This window comes from Marmota flaviventris, chromosome 1 (assembly GCF_047511675.1).
Source record: "Marmota flaviventris isolate mMarFla1 chromosome 1, mMarFla1.hap1, whole genome shotgun sequence".
NCBI lineage: Eukaryota > Metazoa > Chordata > Mammalia > Rodentia > Sciuridae > Marmota > Marmota flaviventris.
Window position 1 is genome coordinate 112332603 of NC_092498.1, and position 16363 is coordinate 112348965.

Sequence of the window (16363 nt, forward strand, 5' to 3'; positions counted from 1 at the left end):
CAGGACCAGTCCTGTGCTGGCCCACAGCCTATCACCTGTCATCGCTTCCCCCTTCAGAGGCCTGGGGGTGACTCCCCTCCGCCCCCAGCCCTGCCGTTCAGGCTCCGCCCTCTGCCCTTCTCCACCCTTGGTGGCACCTGGGGTGCTCTTATTGTGGCCCAAGCCACAGCCCACTTTGTCAGAGATTACCACACCCTCCCCCACCACCACCGCCAGGAGGCATGGGCAGCATGTCCCTGTACTGGAGGTGCAGGTACCCCCAGTTGAACACTGTATGTGTACCCTAGTCCCCAACTGCTCCGGGCCCCAAGACCAGCCCTCTACTTGCCAGCCAGAGGCTGCTCAGCCCTCCACTGTCCTCGCCCCCAACGTCCACTGGACTCCAGCCCACTTGTGCAGCTATTATGAGGCCCACTTGTGCAGCTATTATGAGGCCTCTGGAGAGGAGCGCAGCGGGGATGAGGGGGTGTTGCACCAGCTCGACAGGAGGGATCCCTGCCACTGCCATAGCTGCTGACCCTCAAACCCAATTTCTACAACCCTTCCCAGATGATTGGGCAACCTCACTGGGTCAGCTGGTGGACCAGCGGGATTTAGCTCTGCAGCCCCAGTGCCAGGGCTTCACAGTCACCCCAGGACCCAGGCACACACCAAGTTCACAGTTCAAGGGCCTATCCCGCCTGCATGGGGGGCGGGGTGCGCACACAGCCATTGCATGTGCGAGCATCCCTTTGTGATGCAACCCTTTGTTGCACGTGCCGCCTTATCTACTCAAACCTTTAAAAGCTGGGTCCTGGCCAGGGGTCTGACATTGCCCTTTCGCCTCAAGCCGCGCTGGCAGCAGAAGAAGGACCCTTTGTGCTCAGCTCTGGAATCCCTGAATCCCGTCGTCTTCCCTAACCCTTACTGCTGCCATGGGTACTTCTCAGGGTAAGCTTTGTCCCTCAACCCTGCCCCGGCCCTGGCGGGCACGGACCTGCCAGAAGTGTCCCGAATGAAGTCCAGTCACAGAGTCCCCTGACCTTACCTACAGTGGTTGGCCACTCTGGCCAGCCCCGCGGCACAACTCCCAGGTTGTCCTGCTGCCATCCTGGAACTGCACATCAGCAGTTGAGCAAAGTGCCTCCTTGCTGCTGGTCCCAGGTCCTGGGAGACCTGGACATTACCTCCATCCTCCACATGCCTGGTCTCCTAAGAAGATGATGCTGTCAGCTGCACCTTTCACTAACTCCTGCAGCCTAGACCACCCACTCGGCAAACAGATGCCTTGTATGGCATAGGAGCAGAGAGCCACTGCTTGCCAGCTTGTAGCACCATGGTATACCCGAGAGCCCTGCCCAGGGAAGACTGTGCTCAGTGCCCTTGGAGACAGTGGCCAAGGGTGGATGAGCAAGTGGAAGGCCCTGCATATAGAGAACATCAGAGGGGGAGCCCATATCACTGGAGGAGCACAATATGACTTTAGGCTCCTGGTGGCCCATAGCCACCTGCCTTCCTTTGTGCCCAGGCAGGGAATCTTCTGCACCCAGAGTTCCCAAGTCAGAGCTGAGATATCCTGGGCCTTCTGTATGAGCTCCTGCTCCAAGAGAAAGGCCATCAGAGCTCCTATAGCTCCACTAGAGGTCTCCAAACCCTGGAGAGGAGGGCTCCAGGCCCACCCAACAGCAAGCTGCCCCAGGGTACTCTTCATCCCCAGGGATGGCAGCCATTATGAAGTCAAACAACAATGAGTGCTGGCGAGGATGCGGGGGGAAAAAGGTACACTCAATGGAATATTACTCAGCACTAAAAAATAATAAAATCATGGCATTTGCAGGCAAATGGATGGCATTAGAGCAGATTATGCTAAGTGAAGTTAGCCAGTCCCTAAAAACAAATGCTGAATGTCTTCTCTGATATAAGGGGGGTGACTCAAAATGGGATAGGGAGGAAGAGCATGAGAAGAAGACTACCACTAAATAGGGAAGAGAGGTGGAGGGAAAAAGAGGGAGAAGGGGAGTTCCACGGAAGATGGAAGGAGAACCTCATTGTTATACAGAATACATATATGATGTTGTGATGAGAAAAAGAAAAAAAAAGTGTCACATTAGATTGGATAGAGAGAAAGGATGGGAGAGGAGGGGAGGAGTAGGGGGATAGGAAGGGCAGCAGAATAGAATAGACAATATGATTGATGTATGTGCATTCCATGTATATATTATACATCAAATTGCATTCTACTGTCATGTATGACTAAAAAAAATAAGTAAAAATTTAAAAAAAGGTGGCAGACTGGGGCTGTCTACTGCTGAGGCCCTGTGAGTACTGTTGGGCTTTGGGCCCTGGTGAGAGAGTAGGAAGTTCCTACTGGAGTCAGATGGAGGCCCCAGATGTGGGGGAAAGGGGACTGTGAAGTCATAATGGTGTTCATGAGGGTGGCCCCCAAGGGAGCCCCTGGCTGCAGAGCCAAGCCTGCCAAGGTGCTGGGAGAAGGCCGGGGAGGAAGGGCCAAGCAACAGTTGGCAGGCTGTGGAAGAGGGGGACACAAAGTTTGGAGGTGGGAGGGTGTCTCTGGGAGGAGAGAGCAGCGCCCACCCACTTTGGGCGGGGAGGCAGTGCTGGGGTGGTAAGGCAAGGTCTGGCTGAGGCCCACTGATGCCAGAGGCTTGGCCCCTCCCCAGGTAGAGGGGGCCCACATATGGGCTGGGGTTGGGGGGCATGGTATAGCTGTCCCAGATGGCCTGGGACTCACCCATCAGAAGGCAGTGGATGTGCTGCGGAGCTTTCTGTTTCTCCCAGTTGAGGTCCTCAGTGGTGACTGGACAGGCCAGTTCCAGAAGTGGTGGCAGCCTCAGAGGTCCCCCTATTGATGTGACGGCAAAGGAAACTTTCATTTCTGTGGCCTACCTGTATTCCCCATGGATGAGCATTTCTTCCTTGGCAATGGCTGTCCTGCTCTGCCTACAGCCACCTTCTCACACTGGGCCTTCTTTGCCATCCATTTCCCTGCAAATGCCATGATCTTGTTATTTTTTAGTGCTAAGTAATATTTCATTGTGTATAAATGCCACATTTTTTTAAATCCATTCATCTATTGAAGGGCATCTAGGTTGGTTCCCCATTCTAGCTATTGTGAATTGTGCTGCTATAAACATTGATGTGGCTGTGTCCCTGTAGTATGCTCTTCTTAGGTCTTTTGGGTATAGTCCGAGAAGGGGAATAGCTGGGTCAAATGGTGGTTCCATTCCCAGCTTTCCAAGGAATCTCCATACTGCTTTCCAAATTGGCCGCACCAATTTGCAGTCCCACCAGCAATGTATGAGTGTACCTTCCCCCCACCCCCACCCCTGCATCCTCGCCAGCACTTATTGTTGTTTGACTTCATAATGGCTGCCTTTCTGACTGGAGTGAGATGGTATCTTAGGGTGGTTTTGATTTGCATTTCTCTGATTGCTAGAGATGGTGAGCATTTTTTCATGTATTTGTTAATTGATTGTATGTCCTCTTCTGAGAAGTTTCTGTCCAAGTCCTTGGCCCATTTGTTGATTGGGTTATCTGCTTTTTTGTTGTTTAACTTTTTGAGTTCTTTGTATACTCTAGAGATTAGAGCTCTATCTGATGTTTGAGGGGTAAAAATTGGTTCCCAGGATGTAGGCTCCCTATTCACCTCGCATATTATTTCTCTTGCTGAGAAAAAACTTTTTCAGTTTGAATTCGTCCCATTTGTTGATTCTTGGTTTTAACTCTTGTGCTATAGGAGTCTTATTAAGGAATTTGGGGCCTGCCTCCACGAGATGAAGATGAGGACCAACTTTATCTTCTATTAGACGCAGCATCTCTGGTCTGATTCCTCAGTCTGCCATCTTGAAAGGTACCTAAACACGCTCCCTGAGGGAAGCAGCCCCTCATCCCTGGAGCCACCATCCCACCTGGGGTTTCTGACAGGAAGAAGCCCAGAGCCCCCACCTCTGCCAGCTGTCAGTAGTTTGGACACCTGGGATCTCCAGGTCCAGGGGTAGCTCCATTCCCACCATTGATAGCAGGCCCCCCAGCCTGGGCAGCCCAACCCACTCAGCCCTTGGTGCTGACAGACGTAGAAATCCCACCGTGGGGGCCCGTGCCAGCACCCACACACATTTTGCTGGCAGCCAGGCTGCAAGTCCACTGGAGCAACTAGTCCATCAGCCTCTGCAGCTGCTACTCAGAGGCCAGGGACTGTGAACAGTGTTTGTCCCAAGAACAGGCAGCCCCAGTCAGCATGGGACAACCAAGGTTCATCCCCCTTAATGCTGCCAGTGTCAGTTGCCTCAATTGCAACTTGGAGGACAGATTTGTCCCCAGTTCTTCCGTCTCCCATGGCAGAAATGGGCATCTGCTAAAAAAGTAGAGGGACCCCCAAAACCAGAGAACACCATGGGGCAAGTTTGGGATAGAACAGCTCCAGGGCCTTCCCCTAGGCAGAGCACCACCATGAGGACCAAGGGAGAGAAGGCAAAATACAAACCAGGGTAAGCAACCACTGATGTTTGTGCAATTAATGCTGTCCCCCAAAGCCTGACCGTGCAGAACCCCTGAAGCTTTCCTGGGAGGAACCATCACCACCTTCAGAAAGGCCACCTTGACTTGTAAGTTTGTCCCCATGCAATCCAGGAACCTGGGAGCCCAAACTAGCTCCCGGATCTCATATCTGTCTTTGGGGTTCTGTTCATCTCCTCCCCAAGTGAAGGAAAGAGAAGCATGAGACAGCATTTACAGGGTAAATGTGGCTTCGACATATTCAGCGCCACTAACTAGACCATCCCTATAGTGGTCACTTTACAGGGGACAAAAACCAACTCTGTTCTTGGAGCCACGAGGGCCACTCCTTTAAGTGCCAAAAGGCGCCCCCTTACAGGAACCTTGAATTCCACCTCGGAGCATCAATACCTCCATGAACCAGGCTGCATATATTTACAGAGGGAATCATATCACCCATTTCCCTGGTGGTAAAGGTGAGGCTCTGGGAAAGGACATGAATTATGAGTTAGCCAAGGTCCTGCCTGGAAGAGCTGGGACTGGAATTCTGGAAATCTGGCTCCAGAGCCTCATGTGCAGAACCCTGCAGGGGAGGCCTGATGCCGGGAGCTTGGAAGGGGGGGACCCATCAAGTTGGGGTGGGGGGCTCAGAGAAGAATGAAGAGATGGGTGTGGCTGGGGAATTCGTCCAGAGGGGGAGACCAATAGGAGAGGGAGGGGATCGAGTGAGGGGACTGCATGAGCAAGGCCAGGCAGCGGGAGTGTGTGGGTCAGGCAGAGGAATGACCTGTGAGCAGCTGGGGGTGCAGGGATGGAGGGGGACAGGATTCAGAAGGAAAAGAAGGTTGGGCCACACCATGGAAAGAGCCAGGTCTGGCAGGGAGACACCACCCCTCCCTGCTCCATCCTCCAACTGTCTTTGAGTCTGTGCCTTGAACTTCCCCAAACCCTCCCTTCTCACCACCTCCACTGGCCCTATTCCACCCCTCCCAGCTCTCCCCTCCTCCCTGCCTCGCCCAGAACAAGACAAAAAGCTCAAAGCTGCTGGCCATTTCCATGTAGTTCTTCTCCCTGCACCTTGTCCCCACATCTGTCTTCACTTGAACTCCAAGTCGGCTCTGTAGGGGCAGTGGTGGGTGACACACAGGGTCTCCCTGCTTTAGAGCTGGAGAAACTGAGGCCCAGAGAAGTAATTTCTACTTCTGTTTCAGATCTTGGGCCATCACCCCCTTGAGGAAGCCCTCCCTGCACTCTCTACTACCCTGTCAGGCCTGGTTTTTGGTTATTTGTTCTCAGAGGACCAAGGATTTTTGCTGTAGAGAACTGGCCTCAGGTTGTCACTGTCTGTTCATTCACATGGATTAGTTTATGTCTTTCTATGTCACTTGGCATGCAGGGGACACTGGAGAAACACTGAGCGACTGAATGACAGTTTGGGTTCTTGTGACAAGTAACAAGAAGAGGTGTTAGTAGAACGTGGATGGGGCACCACATGGTCCCCACTTGGGGTATAAAAAGTCTAGGAAGCTTCTATAAGGGGGTGATGACCTGGTTGGAGCTTGAAACCTGAGTTGCTGGTAGCAGCTGGAACATGCAGGATGGTACCTGGCAGGAGGTGAGCCCCTGGCTCCTGTCACCTTCAGGAATCTGGGTTCAAGGTCCAGTGGTCTAGGTAGCTGGGAATGTGGGCCTGTGAAGGCCTCTGCCCCAAGCTCCATAACCCCAGGTGACCTTGAGGCAGGCAGGGTGGCACACCCTTCCTCTGCTCACTCCCCTTTGTCCAGTGGTAGCCAAGGGGCATCTGACTCACCTCCTCTTTGCCCCACTTCCCCACAGTGAGATTTATTTTAAAGTTACCTGAAAATCCCTCCAGCCTTCCTGATTCAGCCACCCTGTCCTCTGTGATTCTCTTGTGAAGGTCAACTGAGGGTCCCTGAAGGACTGCAGCCCATGCACCTCACTGGCTCAGCTCACCCACCCCACCCTGTGGCTCTCCACTCTCCCCCACCAGGTGGCAGAGGCTTCTGGAGGTCTTCCCACCAGGAGTCTAGAACAGGCTTATTTATGTAGAATAAAAAAAATTACGTATTTCATCCCATTTTCCTGGTCTTTGACAAAACAATTCTATTTGCATAAGACTAATAATTCAGTGACCTCCTTAAAGGCCATTTTTCTCTTGATTCTGGCCCATACAGAGGCCATGCTCTGTTACAGTGGGAAAATAATTTTTTCTTGGTCACAGATTTATAGCTATAAGCAGAGCACTCTGTGAAAATTCTTTCTAGTGAGTAGTCTGGGCTTAATATTTCCTATACTTACATATTATGAAGGAGACCTTCCAAACATTGTTGTTCCTCTGTGCACCTCATATCCCTTCTCATTATCTGGACCACAAGCCAATTTCAAATTTCCCCATCCAAGCAAATGGCCTAAGGACAGAGAACTCCCAGATGCTCAAACAACAAGGAAACCAGAGAGCCAGGACAGGGCCTCTGTAGTAGTGAGGAGCCTGACCAGTGAGCCAAGTAAAATGAAAGCCTCCTGCTACCCAACTCTGAGGGCAAAGCTGCCAGGAAGTGAGTGGGAAGGGGACATCATGTCTCTGAGCCTCCACTTTGCCCCAGGATCACAGAGGTCAGGGTGAGACCTGTGCTATGCATCTAAGCAGTCTGCCACCAGGTCCCATGTGGGAGAAGGTGGATGTCATCTTAGCAAAAGAGTTTTCTCTTGGACCCCACAGGAGTGGGTCCTGACCTGGAAGAGGATGGTCTGGTGGCTGGTCCAGCTGAGCTGCCAGGTTGAGAGGCCAGCACAGATGTGCACCTAGATGCAGCCTTGCTCATGATGGTGCTGGTGCCCCGAGGCAAACTTGGGCATTTCTGCTTGGGTGGGCCCTTTGGGGATGGCACTGAAAGGAGAGGCCTAGGTGGCTCCAAGATCATGGTTGCTGTTTGTCCTGTGTAACTTGGTCACCATGGAAATACTCTGGTGGTGGGGGCCACAGAGAGTCAGGCCCAAGCTTGCCTCATAGGTCTGTCTGGTGCTCGAGGGTCCCTCCTCTTAGAAAGGAGATGCTCATTACCCACAGGCTGCTCCCAGGTTCTCTGCTCTCAGGTTCCACTGAGGACACTGCCAAGGGCATAGTCATGCAAGTTGGTCTTTCTGGGGTGGTGCTGGCCCCTCGATTTCTGCTTGGGTGGCCTTTGTGTCAAGCATTAAATGGAGGGGCATTGGTGACTCCCTGCTCATGTTTGCTGCTTGTCTTTTGTCCCTTGGTCACTGGAGGTATTCTGGTTAGAGGTGCTGCAGGTTTTCATGCTCCAGGCTTGCTGTCTGGGCTTGGAGTTTCTCTTCTTTTGGAGCAGATGCTCAGTGCTCCAAAGGCCAGTATCACATCTGGAGGGAGGTCTGTAGTCGTAGAAGCCAGTGATTCCACAGCGTGGACTTTCAAGTGTAGGTGGCCTTTCTGGAAATGGTGTTGGTCCCCTGCATTGATCGTAGGGGTTTCTGCTTCGGATGACTTTGGAGATGGCAGTAAAATTAGAAGCACCCATAGCTAGGGTGTCTTAGCAGGTCCTAAGCTGGACCCATGGTGCCCAAGTCCTGGAAAGTCCCACAAAGGAGAATAAGCCAGGGCAGTCCCTGCCAGAACCTGGACTCTCCAGCCTTTGAACCCAAAGGTGCAGGATGCCAGCCTTGCCTGCCTTGAGTGTAGTAGTTGTCAAGTGCTTCACAGTCGTTGCACAGGAGCATTGCTGGCACAGTCAGGCATTTCATTGAGATGAATCCAAACCAGGGGAACAGGTTTTTGAGCAGTATTGGATGTGGGAATATATAATGTGATTGGCTTTCTAGAAGGTAACCTCATCGCCATGGTTCCTGATGGGCACTGCTGAAAATACAGAACCATCCGGAGGACTGAAAATTTGATGAGTCATTCATTTATTTATTTTTATACCAGATATTGAACCTGGGGTTCTTAACCACTAAGACACATCCTCAGACTTTTTTTAAAAAATATGTTTATTTAGAGACAGAGTCTAGCTAAGTTGCTTCAGACCTCTCTAGTTTGCTGAGGCTAGTTTTGAACTCCATATTTTCCTGTCCCATCTTCCCCAATGCTTGGACTACGGGTGTGTGCCTCCAAGCCCTGCTGGGCCTTTCATTTTGGCCAGATCTGAGCCTCTTAGTACTTTTGTTAGGAAATGGCCAGGAGGAGGGAGAGTGGATCTTAAATGGATGGTTTGTTATTGTAAAGGGCTGGGGATTATAGTTTGAATTAATCTAACAGTCTTCTTAATATTGTCCTGAGCATTGAATTTACCCATATTGACCCTACCTCTCCCCCTGCCCAATGCCACTGTGGATCACTGAGGGTTCTCTATGGTCCGAGTTCAGCCACAACCCTTTTCTTGGTTACTTCTCATAATGACACACCCATGAACTGCATATCTTGACTGGTAACTAAAGCTTTCGTTGGTGCTTTCAAATATGAAACTATAAATTTGTTATCAAGTGACTTGTCTAGAAATCATTTTCTTCCAAATTGTTCCAAAGAGGTCAGACTGGAAGAGGACCTAGTCACTTGCCAGGCTGACCTTCTTCAGGTGTTCCAGCCCCTCAGTGATTTCCATCAGTTCCCCCTCTTTGTAAAATCATGCAATAGACTTGTGTTTGGGGAAGCAGCAGGCTTAGGATTGAAGCAGGAGTTCAATAGAGGTTTTCAGCAGGAGGCTAAGATAGGAGTCCTCAGTGCTTCCCCAGTGAGCTTGCCTTTTAATAGCAGGTAACCCTGGGAATGGGACAGCTATCAACAACTAATAGATATCAGTACTCACATGAAACAGCTGATGTGCTGTGTTCACCAGCCTATTCTTTTTTTTTTTTTGATATTGTTTTTTAGTTGTCAATGGACCTTTATTTTATTTATTTATATGTGGTGCTGAAAATTGAGCCCAGTGCCTCACACATGCTAGGCAAGCACTCTACCACTGACCCAAACCCCAGCCCCATCAGCCTATTCTTTAAGAAGAAAGGATGTTCATAACCTGTTAGTGTCAGGAAAGCCAAAGGATCACATGTACTAGTCTCTGGGGAGTAGTAGCCTTCTAGGGCAGGCTCCCTGACTGTGTGTTAATTAAGTGTCCTGGTCCATGTGGGCAGGATGAAAGTCAACCTCAGTGTGAACTGGGAAGCGCAGAGCTGATGACCAAAGAGAGCTGTTCTTTGATACTGCATTTCCTTCATCTATCGTGTTTAGCATGAGGAAGATTTTTTTTTTCCTTGTGGAAATTGAGTTAATAGGTGTTAAATAAATATCTTAGTTGCTTCTGATGTGGCTGAGGAGCACTTTCAAGTGTTTAAAAAACTGGTTTCTGTATATCATTGTATAGCTAATTGCAATTCTTATGAAACCTTCTCATAGGCTGTTTCTGGTTTTATTGGGATTTTTTTCAGCTGCATTGTGAATTGGATGAAGGACATTTTCCCTTCTTATAAATGGTTTTGTGGAATTTTGAGATTTGGGTTTTTATTCACATTTGAAGTGAATAAATCAACCAGCCTTAAGAACATGACATCTTTCTGATGGATAGAAGCAATTCAAGGAAGAATAAGGATGATGTCTTTTAGAAATGCTATAGGAATATTTGTTTGGGGGTCAATAAATAACATGCTTAGAGTTTAATAAATATTTTGTTATGTCATCGTAGTTTCTACATTTTTGTATTCTAGTAGAATTTTATCTAGTTTTAATATTTGTTTTTGAGCAGACATCTTTATCTTGAGAGATATCATTTAGTGTTACTTTTCAAAATTTGCAGCTGTGTAAATCCAGATGCTTGGTGAAGCTGCTCTAGTGTGAGGAAAGCCTCTCCTGTTAGGCCAGGAACCTGTAAGGCACCATCAGCACATATGAAACCTGCTATGTATTATAAGCAACAGGAAATAGCACAGAAGCTGCAAGTGCATTTAGGTCATTTGGAAGTTGAATTCTTGTCATATCTTTACTTTGCTTAACATATCTTCTCCCCTTTAGTTCTTTCTTATAGTAATTTGAAGCTGATGAATTTACTGGTATTTTCAGGAGAGCATATACAATTAAAATATTTTTCAATTCAGTATCAGTTCAAAGAACTTAGCATCACCTGCCACTCACCTTTGGTGGGAAGGTAATGAGCAGCCACTTAGCTCTGTGTGCACAAGGATGATGGTCCTGAGTCTCCTGGGATGGCTAGCTAAATCTGGAAGTTCCTTAGGAGATGGAAAGACATCAGCTCCTCATGTTCCATTCAACAGTGAGCACAGGGCGCTCAGTGAACATGCATTAGGTTTGTGAGTATCCCCTGCAGGGACTGGTCTCCTATTCCCTTTCCAGACCTCAAAGCTGAATTGTCTGTCTTCTCTCTGCTCCAGTAGCCTCAGCTATTGAGTACTATTGCCTCTGAGATGCTTCTTTGTTCATACTACTGGGATCTTGCCTCCAAAGTTTAGTTGGAAGAATAGGAGGAAACTGTTGCTTTAAACTGCACACAAAACAAAAGGAAGTGGCTTTGCCTTTCCCTAAAGACATGGAGATAGAGAAGTCCGTTTCCGTGGTCGTGGCCATGCTATGGAACAAATTCTTGGCCATTCCACACCATCCTTGCTTCTTATATGTTTTGTGCATCAGTGAATTTTTTAGCCCTAGCATTTTCACCTATGGGAGGCGTGTAGAAACGGAGGCACAGAAATGCCACCTCCTTGCCATTTCATGGGGTCCTCAGGTCTCTGCCGGCTGCCCCACCAACTTTCCCCACAAACCTCTGGAATTTCAGCAGTGCCCTCTGCTGTGGGCCTGTGGAGCCAGACTAAGTTAGACTTCCCGTGACTCAAACTTGGAAGTGATACCCCATGAGGCTTGTTGATTTCTGTTTCTTAGAAACCAGATGCTGATGTGGATCCACTGAGAGAGGAGGGAGCTACAGGCTTTGGGCACAGGATGCTGTGGTGTTTGAAATCCCCTGTAGTGTACCCCATCATACGATCGGAAGAGACATTGGGGCAATTTGATTTCGCACAGGAATTAGAATTCTATGGCAAAGGGGAGGCTATCTCTGAAAATAACCCTCCAGTGGTGCAGAGTGGGGACCATGGCCAAGAGAGGAGCTGACTTTCCCTCTGTCACTGTGGGACTCAGGTCATGGTAAAGTTGGATGTCATCCTTTGTCCCTTAACTTCCTATGTCATGTTATCTGTATATTTGTGCATTAGAGACGCATGACTCCTGGATAAGGGTTTCTCAGGGAGTCCATGTATGTGTGGGCACATGTCCCTGATGACAACCTCTAAAGCAGATGCTAGAATGACCCCTGGGAACATGTTGAGAAGCTATGGAGGCCCTGCAAGGCACAATGACTTCCTCAGGGCCACACACATACCCACAAGAAGGGGAAGGGTCTCAACCAAGCTCTGTCTCCCCAAACCAAGGGAGCTGGCTACACCCGGGCCTGTCTGAGGGCCTGATCCAGGGTGTGTTGGTGTAACTGGGTCCACCTGTGCCTATGTCATGGGAAGAATGCAGCCCAGTGGGCCATTGGAACCATCTTGTGTAAGAAAGGGACTCAGCAAAGGACTTCCTGAGATAGTGACCTCACTTCCTTGGCCATGGAACTCACAGAACTTGGAACCCTGGTAGCTAGGCACTCACAGTCCACAAACAGTCCCAGTCTGCTCACTGGTGTTGAGACAGCAAGCCCAGAGCCATGAGTTCTTGTTGTCTACAGATCTGTGGGTGCTTAAGCCTCAGGGCTTTTCCTGAGTGTGGAGGTGCTGGGTCAGCGCTGTGTCCCAACGACTCTGGCAATTTTTCCCAAGGAGACCAGAAGTGAGACAGGACAGGGCACCACAGGTGTCCATAGTTTAACCCACATTCAGATTCCCCTTTCAAAAGTGCCAGATCTCACCAGGTTAGTGTGTGTGTGTGTGTGTGTGTGTGTGTGATGTCTCCTGAGAATATGGAGGGAAAATATTTTGATTTCCCCTGACGTATGGCCGTGATTCCTTTTGCAAATGGCTACCGTTTTCCTGTTGAAATGTCCCTCTTTGATTGCCCATCCTAGGGAGAAGATGACCAAGGCTCATCAGTGGATGTGTCCTGTCTTGTGGAAACCCTCACAGTACTTCTCTGGGAGCTCGAGGATGGCCTGGTGCCTGCCCTGCAGCAGGGTAACACCCCCTATGTCCATGGGGTTTTGTATTTGTACCAAGATTTGGCCAGTACCCAGAAGGCTCTGGAGCTGCTGGGTAAAAGGTGTGTATGACCTCCAAGCCCTGGCCCATGGCCATCTCCTGGCCTGGTGTTGGGAATGCCGGGCATCACTCTGAAACTCCATCAGCTCTGAGGAAAGTAGGGTTTTTCAGAGAAGAACTCTGCCTGGGTGTTTAGAAATCCAAGTAGGTTGAGCCCTAGGAGTGTTTGCCTCAGAGTGGTCCTGGGACACAGGCTGGCGATGGCTCTGGCCTTTCCCTGGGGGCCTGTCCCCTCCCTGAGAGGAAGTTCTCTGCCTCAGACCTCACTCTTCTGAGGCCTCAGGAAAAGCAGTTTCCACATTTGGGAAGGAGTCTGTGGGTTGCATCTGGGAGGGTTCCAACCTGCCTGTAGACAGAACAGGGACCCCTGGGGTCAACTGAGAGGGTCCTGGCCCTGAGGTAGCCAGGCAGCAGGTGGTTGGGTTCATTCATGGCTCAAATATATATGAAGCACCTACCTTTGGCAGGTACTTGGCCTATCATTTAGGAATCAGTGCAGACAAACTCTCCCAGCCCTCCTGAGCTCCCGTTATTGTCAGTAAGTTAGTCAAGTCCACCAGGCATCTCAACAGATGAGGGACACAGGATATTAGAGGTCACAGCCTCCTGGTATTCTCTAGGTATGGACGCCTCCAGCCATATGTTGAGGAGGAGTACCTTCAAGACAAGAAGTGAGTGGTCTTTGGGCCAAGAGGGAGGGCTGCTGTCTCGAGAGTGGTCACTTGGGGGGCTGTTGTAGAGGATGGCTGGGCAGACCTCAGGGTCTACCCTGTTGTTTCCCAGCAGAGGACAGAGGTCTGGGGCTTACTCTGTAGAAGGAACAAAGCAAGCTGTGGTGGGATTCTGGGTACCCAAGGAAGAGAAGCGTGGCTGGAGCCTCAGAGCCAGGCCCTGTGAGGATCCCTCTCCAGCACAGCCAATCCCAGCCTGGATTGCCCGTGCTTTTTTGTATAGAGACTGGAGAGAAAGTGAGGGGAGAATCCTACCCACACATGTGCCTCACAGTTTTGCCCCCTTTGCTCTGCTGCATGTGACCTGCTTGGACACTCTCTGGGAAGCTCCCCATGCAGGGGGCCTTGGGAGGTTCCAGCTGAAGGAGAGGCCCTTTACATCATTATCTTCCAGTTGGTACAGGTGGTGACCCAAGCTGCCATCCCATTCTTTCAAAGTCAGCCATCTTCCCTGGCAGCTACATAAAATTCACACACACACACAAATGCCAGAGGCAGGGGGTCAAGAAACGATTAGACCAGAAGCCTCCACTTCTCCTAGAATGTTTTCTCGCTGCCCTAGTTCTAAAGTCCTTGAGGGCACCTCCCACGTGTGAGCACCTGCGCATTGTGCCAGATGCCCCACCACAGCTATCCGCCTCCTCCCACTAAAACTGTCTATTTTATTTTTTGTGATGGTGGTTTTTTTTTTAAATGTCTGGGATGGCATTGTAAGTATTTTAGTAACAAACATTTATGTTGACACAATAGTGCTCAATCCATTCACCAGGCTGTGCCACCCCCAGCACTGAATAGCTGAAGATGGAGCCCCCTTAGAGCACAGGGGACCTGTGGGGCCCCTGTGCATGGAGCAGAGATGACTGCCTAAAGGGTGGTGAGGATTTCAGGGCATTTTATCCCCTACTGTGTTCTGTGACGTTAACTAGGTTAGATGTCATGTGACACTACAAACCCTGTTCATATAAGACAGCAAACTTAATATGTGTCTTCTTATTGCTCCACAGATCATGACTCACCTTCTTCTCATTCCCTAAGAAACAATATTGAAGTTAGACCAGTTAATTACTCTGTAATGGACTGAACAGTTGGAATAAAAGGAAGAGTTCCATGTTTTGCATTCCAAATAGAAAGCTGTGCCTTCGGCTGGGCTGTAGCTCGGTGCTTGCCTAGAATGTATGAGGCACTGAGTTCAATCCTTAGCACTACAAAAAAAAAAAAAAAAAAAAAAAAAAAAAAAAAAACTAAACAAAGAAAGGCATGCTGTTGATCTAAAACTATTTAAAAGAGAAAGAAAAAAACAAAGAAAAGAAAAAAAAAAAAAAAAAAGCTGTGCCTCTTGAATAGTTAGTCCCAATGAGAATGCAAGGGAAATGTTCATAAAGAAAATTAAAGTGCTGCTCCAGGGCATATGTGAATGATAAGAAAGCAAAACAGCTGATAGGGATCAAGTTTTCATAGTCTGGAGAACAGATGAAACAAGCCACATTCCCTTAAGCCAAAACCGCATCCAGATAAGGCCAAAACATTAGATTTTTCTGATGCCAAGAGAAGGGAGAAAGCTCCAGAAGAAGTCTGAAGGTGGCAGAATTTGGTTCATGATGTTGGAGGCAAGCGGCCCATCTCCATATAAGACAAGTGCAGGGTGAAGCAGCAAGTGCTGATGTGGAAGCTACAGCAAGTCATGAAGAAGATCTTGCTAAGCTATCTGATGAAGACGCGATATGGTTGAGTTTCTCGGTGTCCCCCAAAAGCTCATGGGTGAGACAATGCAAGAAGGTTTAGAGGGGAAATGATCCTGTTATGAGAGCCTAAAGCCAATTAGTGAATTAATCCCCTGGCAGGATGAACAGGTGGCACAGATAAAATGCAGTGCCCACACCCTCCCCAAGCCTGGAGGTGTAGGCGCCACCTATGGAGGAGTCCAGTTGCAGGGTGGAAGCGAACAGCAGTCATCCTCAACGTTCCACATTAGGGTTCCACATTGGAGGTTCCCAGTAACCAGTGGCATCCCTCTGCGGGCAGGGCATTCATCAGCGAGCCTAGGCTCCCTAAGGCCCTTTGGGGAGTCCAGTTGAATCGGTGGCTGCATGGAAATAGGCGTCCAAATAGGAGCATCCTCATCCATTGGCGGTGGCGGGAGTCTGCTTCCAGTGCAGTGGAGGTGTTGGCAGCATTGCTGGTGGCCAGGTCGGGACTCCAGTGGCCACAGTGTGGAGCGCTGGCTGTGGCGACAGCGACAGCGTAGGGCAGCGGGCCTCAGAGTCAGAGGGCGACCAGAGGATGGGGTGCCCTGTGCTGTGGCTGCCCCAGGCCACTTGTCTTGCTCCTGGCAGGGCCTGCCTGCTCAGGAAGCAGGACACGGCAGGCGGCGGTACCCACACAGCCTCTGAGGACCTTATGCTGCGCACGCAGGTGGCACCTGGCACCGGCCCTGAGCCCCCCGGGTGGCAGCTCGCCCCACCCCGGGTTCGCCCTGCCCCTCCCTGGGTTGCGGCCTCTGCGGGGGGAGTAGGCCCGCTGCCAGCCGGGGCAGCCTTTGGAGAGGACACCCACCCTCCCCAGCGACATCTCTCCTGGGCTGTCGCCACTGAGAGCAGAGGCATTGGGGGGTGGGGCTACAAATCCTCCCCCTCAAAGCGCATCCCTGGGGCGGGACAAGAGTGGAGGGCATAGATGGCAGAGGGAACCCCAAGACGTGCCGTCCTTGGTCTTGGTCTTCTGCCACCCTTAGACAAAGAAATGTACTTTAAAAAAATTAATTAGCTCTAATTAGTTGTACATAACAGCAGAATTCACTTTGGTTCATTGTACAGAAATGGAGCACAGCTTTTCATTCCTCTGGTAGAACA

The 16363-nt window shown here is 50.0% G+C and overlaps 1 protein-coding gene and 1 long non-coding RNA gene across 4 annotated transcripts in view; one reads left to right on the forward strand and one right to left on the reverse strand.

Moving 5' to 3' along the window:
- LOC139706514 (tetratricopeptide repeat protein 28-like) overlaps positions 1-16363 on the reverse strand; it is a 90813-nt gene that overhangs the window by 11841 nt on the left and 62609 nt on the right. The gene's annotated exons all lie outside the window — the stretch shown is intronic.
- LOC139706498 (uncharacterized) lies at positions 471-14648 on the forward strand. 3 transcript variants are annotated; one of them, XR_011708124.1, is made up of 7 exons: positions 471-930; positions 3737-3850; positions 4533-4604; positions 4787-4970; positions 12594-12784; positions 13404-13454; positions 14519-14648. It is a non-coding gene; the product is annotated as an uncharacterized lncRNA (long non-coding RNA). The 3 variants fall into 3 exon arrangements; XR_011708123.1 differs by lacking the exon at positions 4787-4970 and having other exon boundaries at positions 480-930; XR_011708125.1 differs by lacking the exons at positions 4533-4604; positions 4787-4970 and having other exon boundaries at positions 478-930.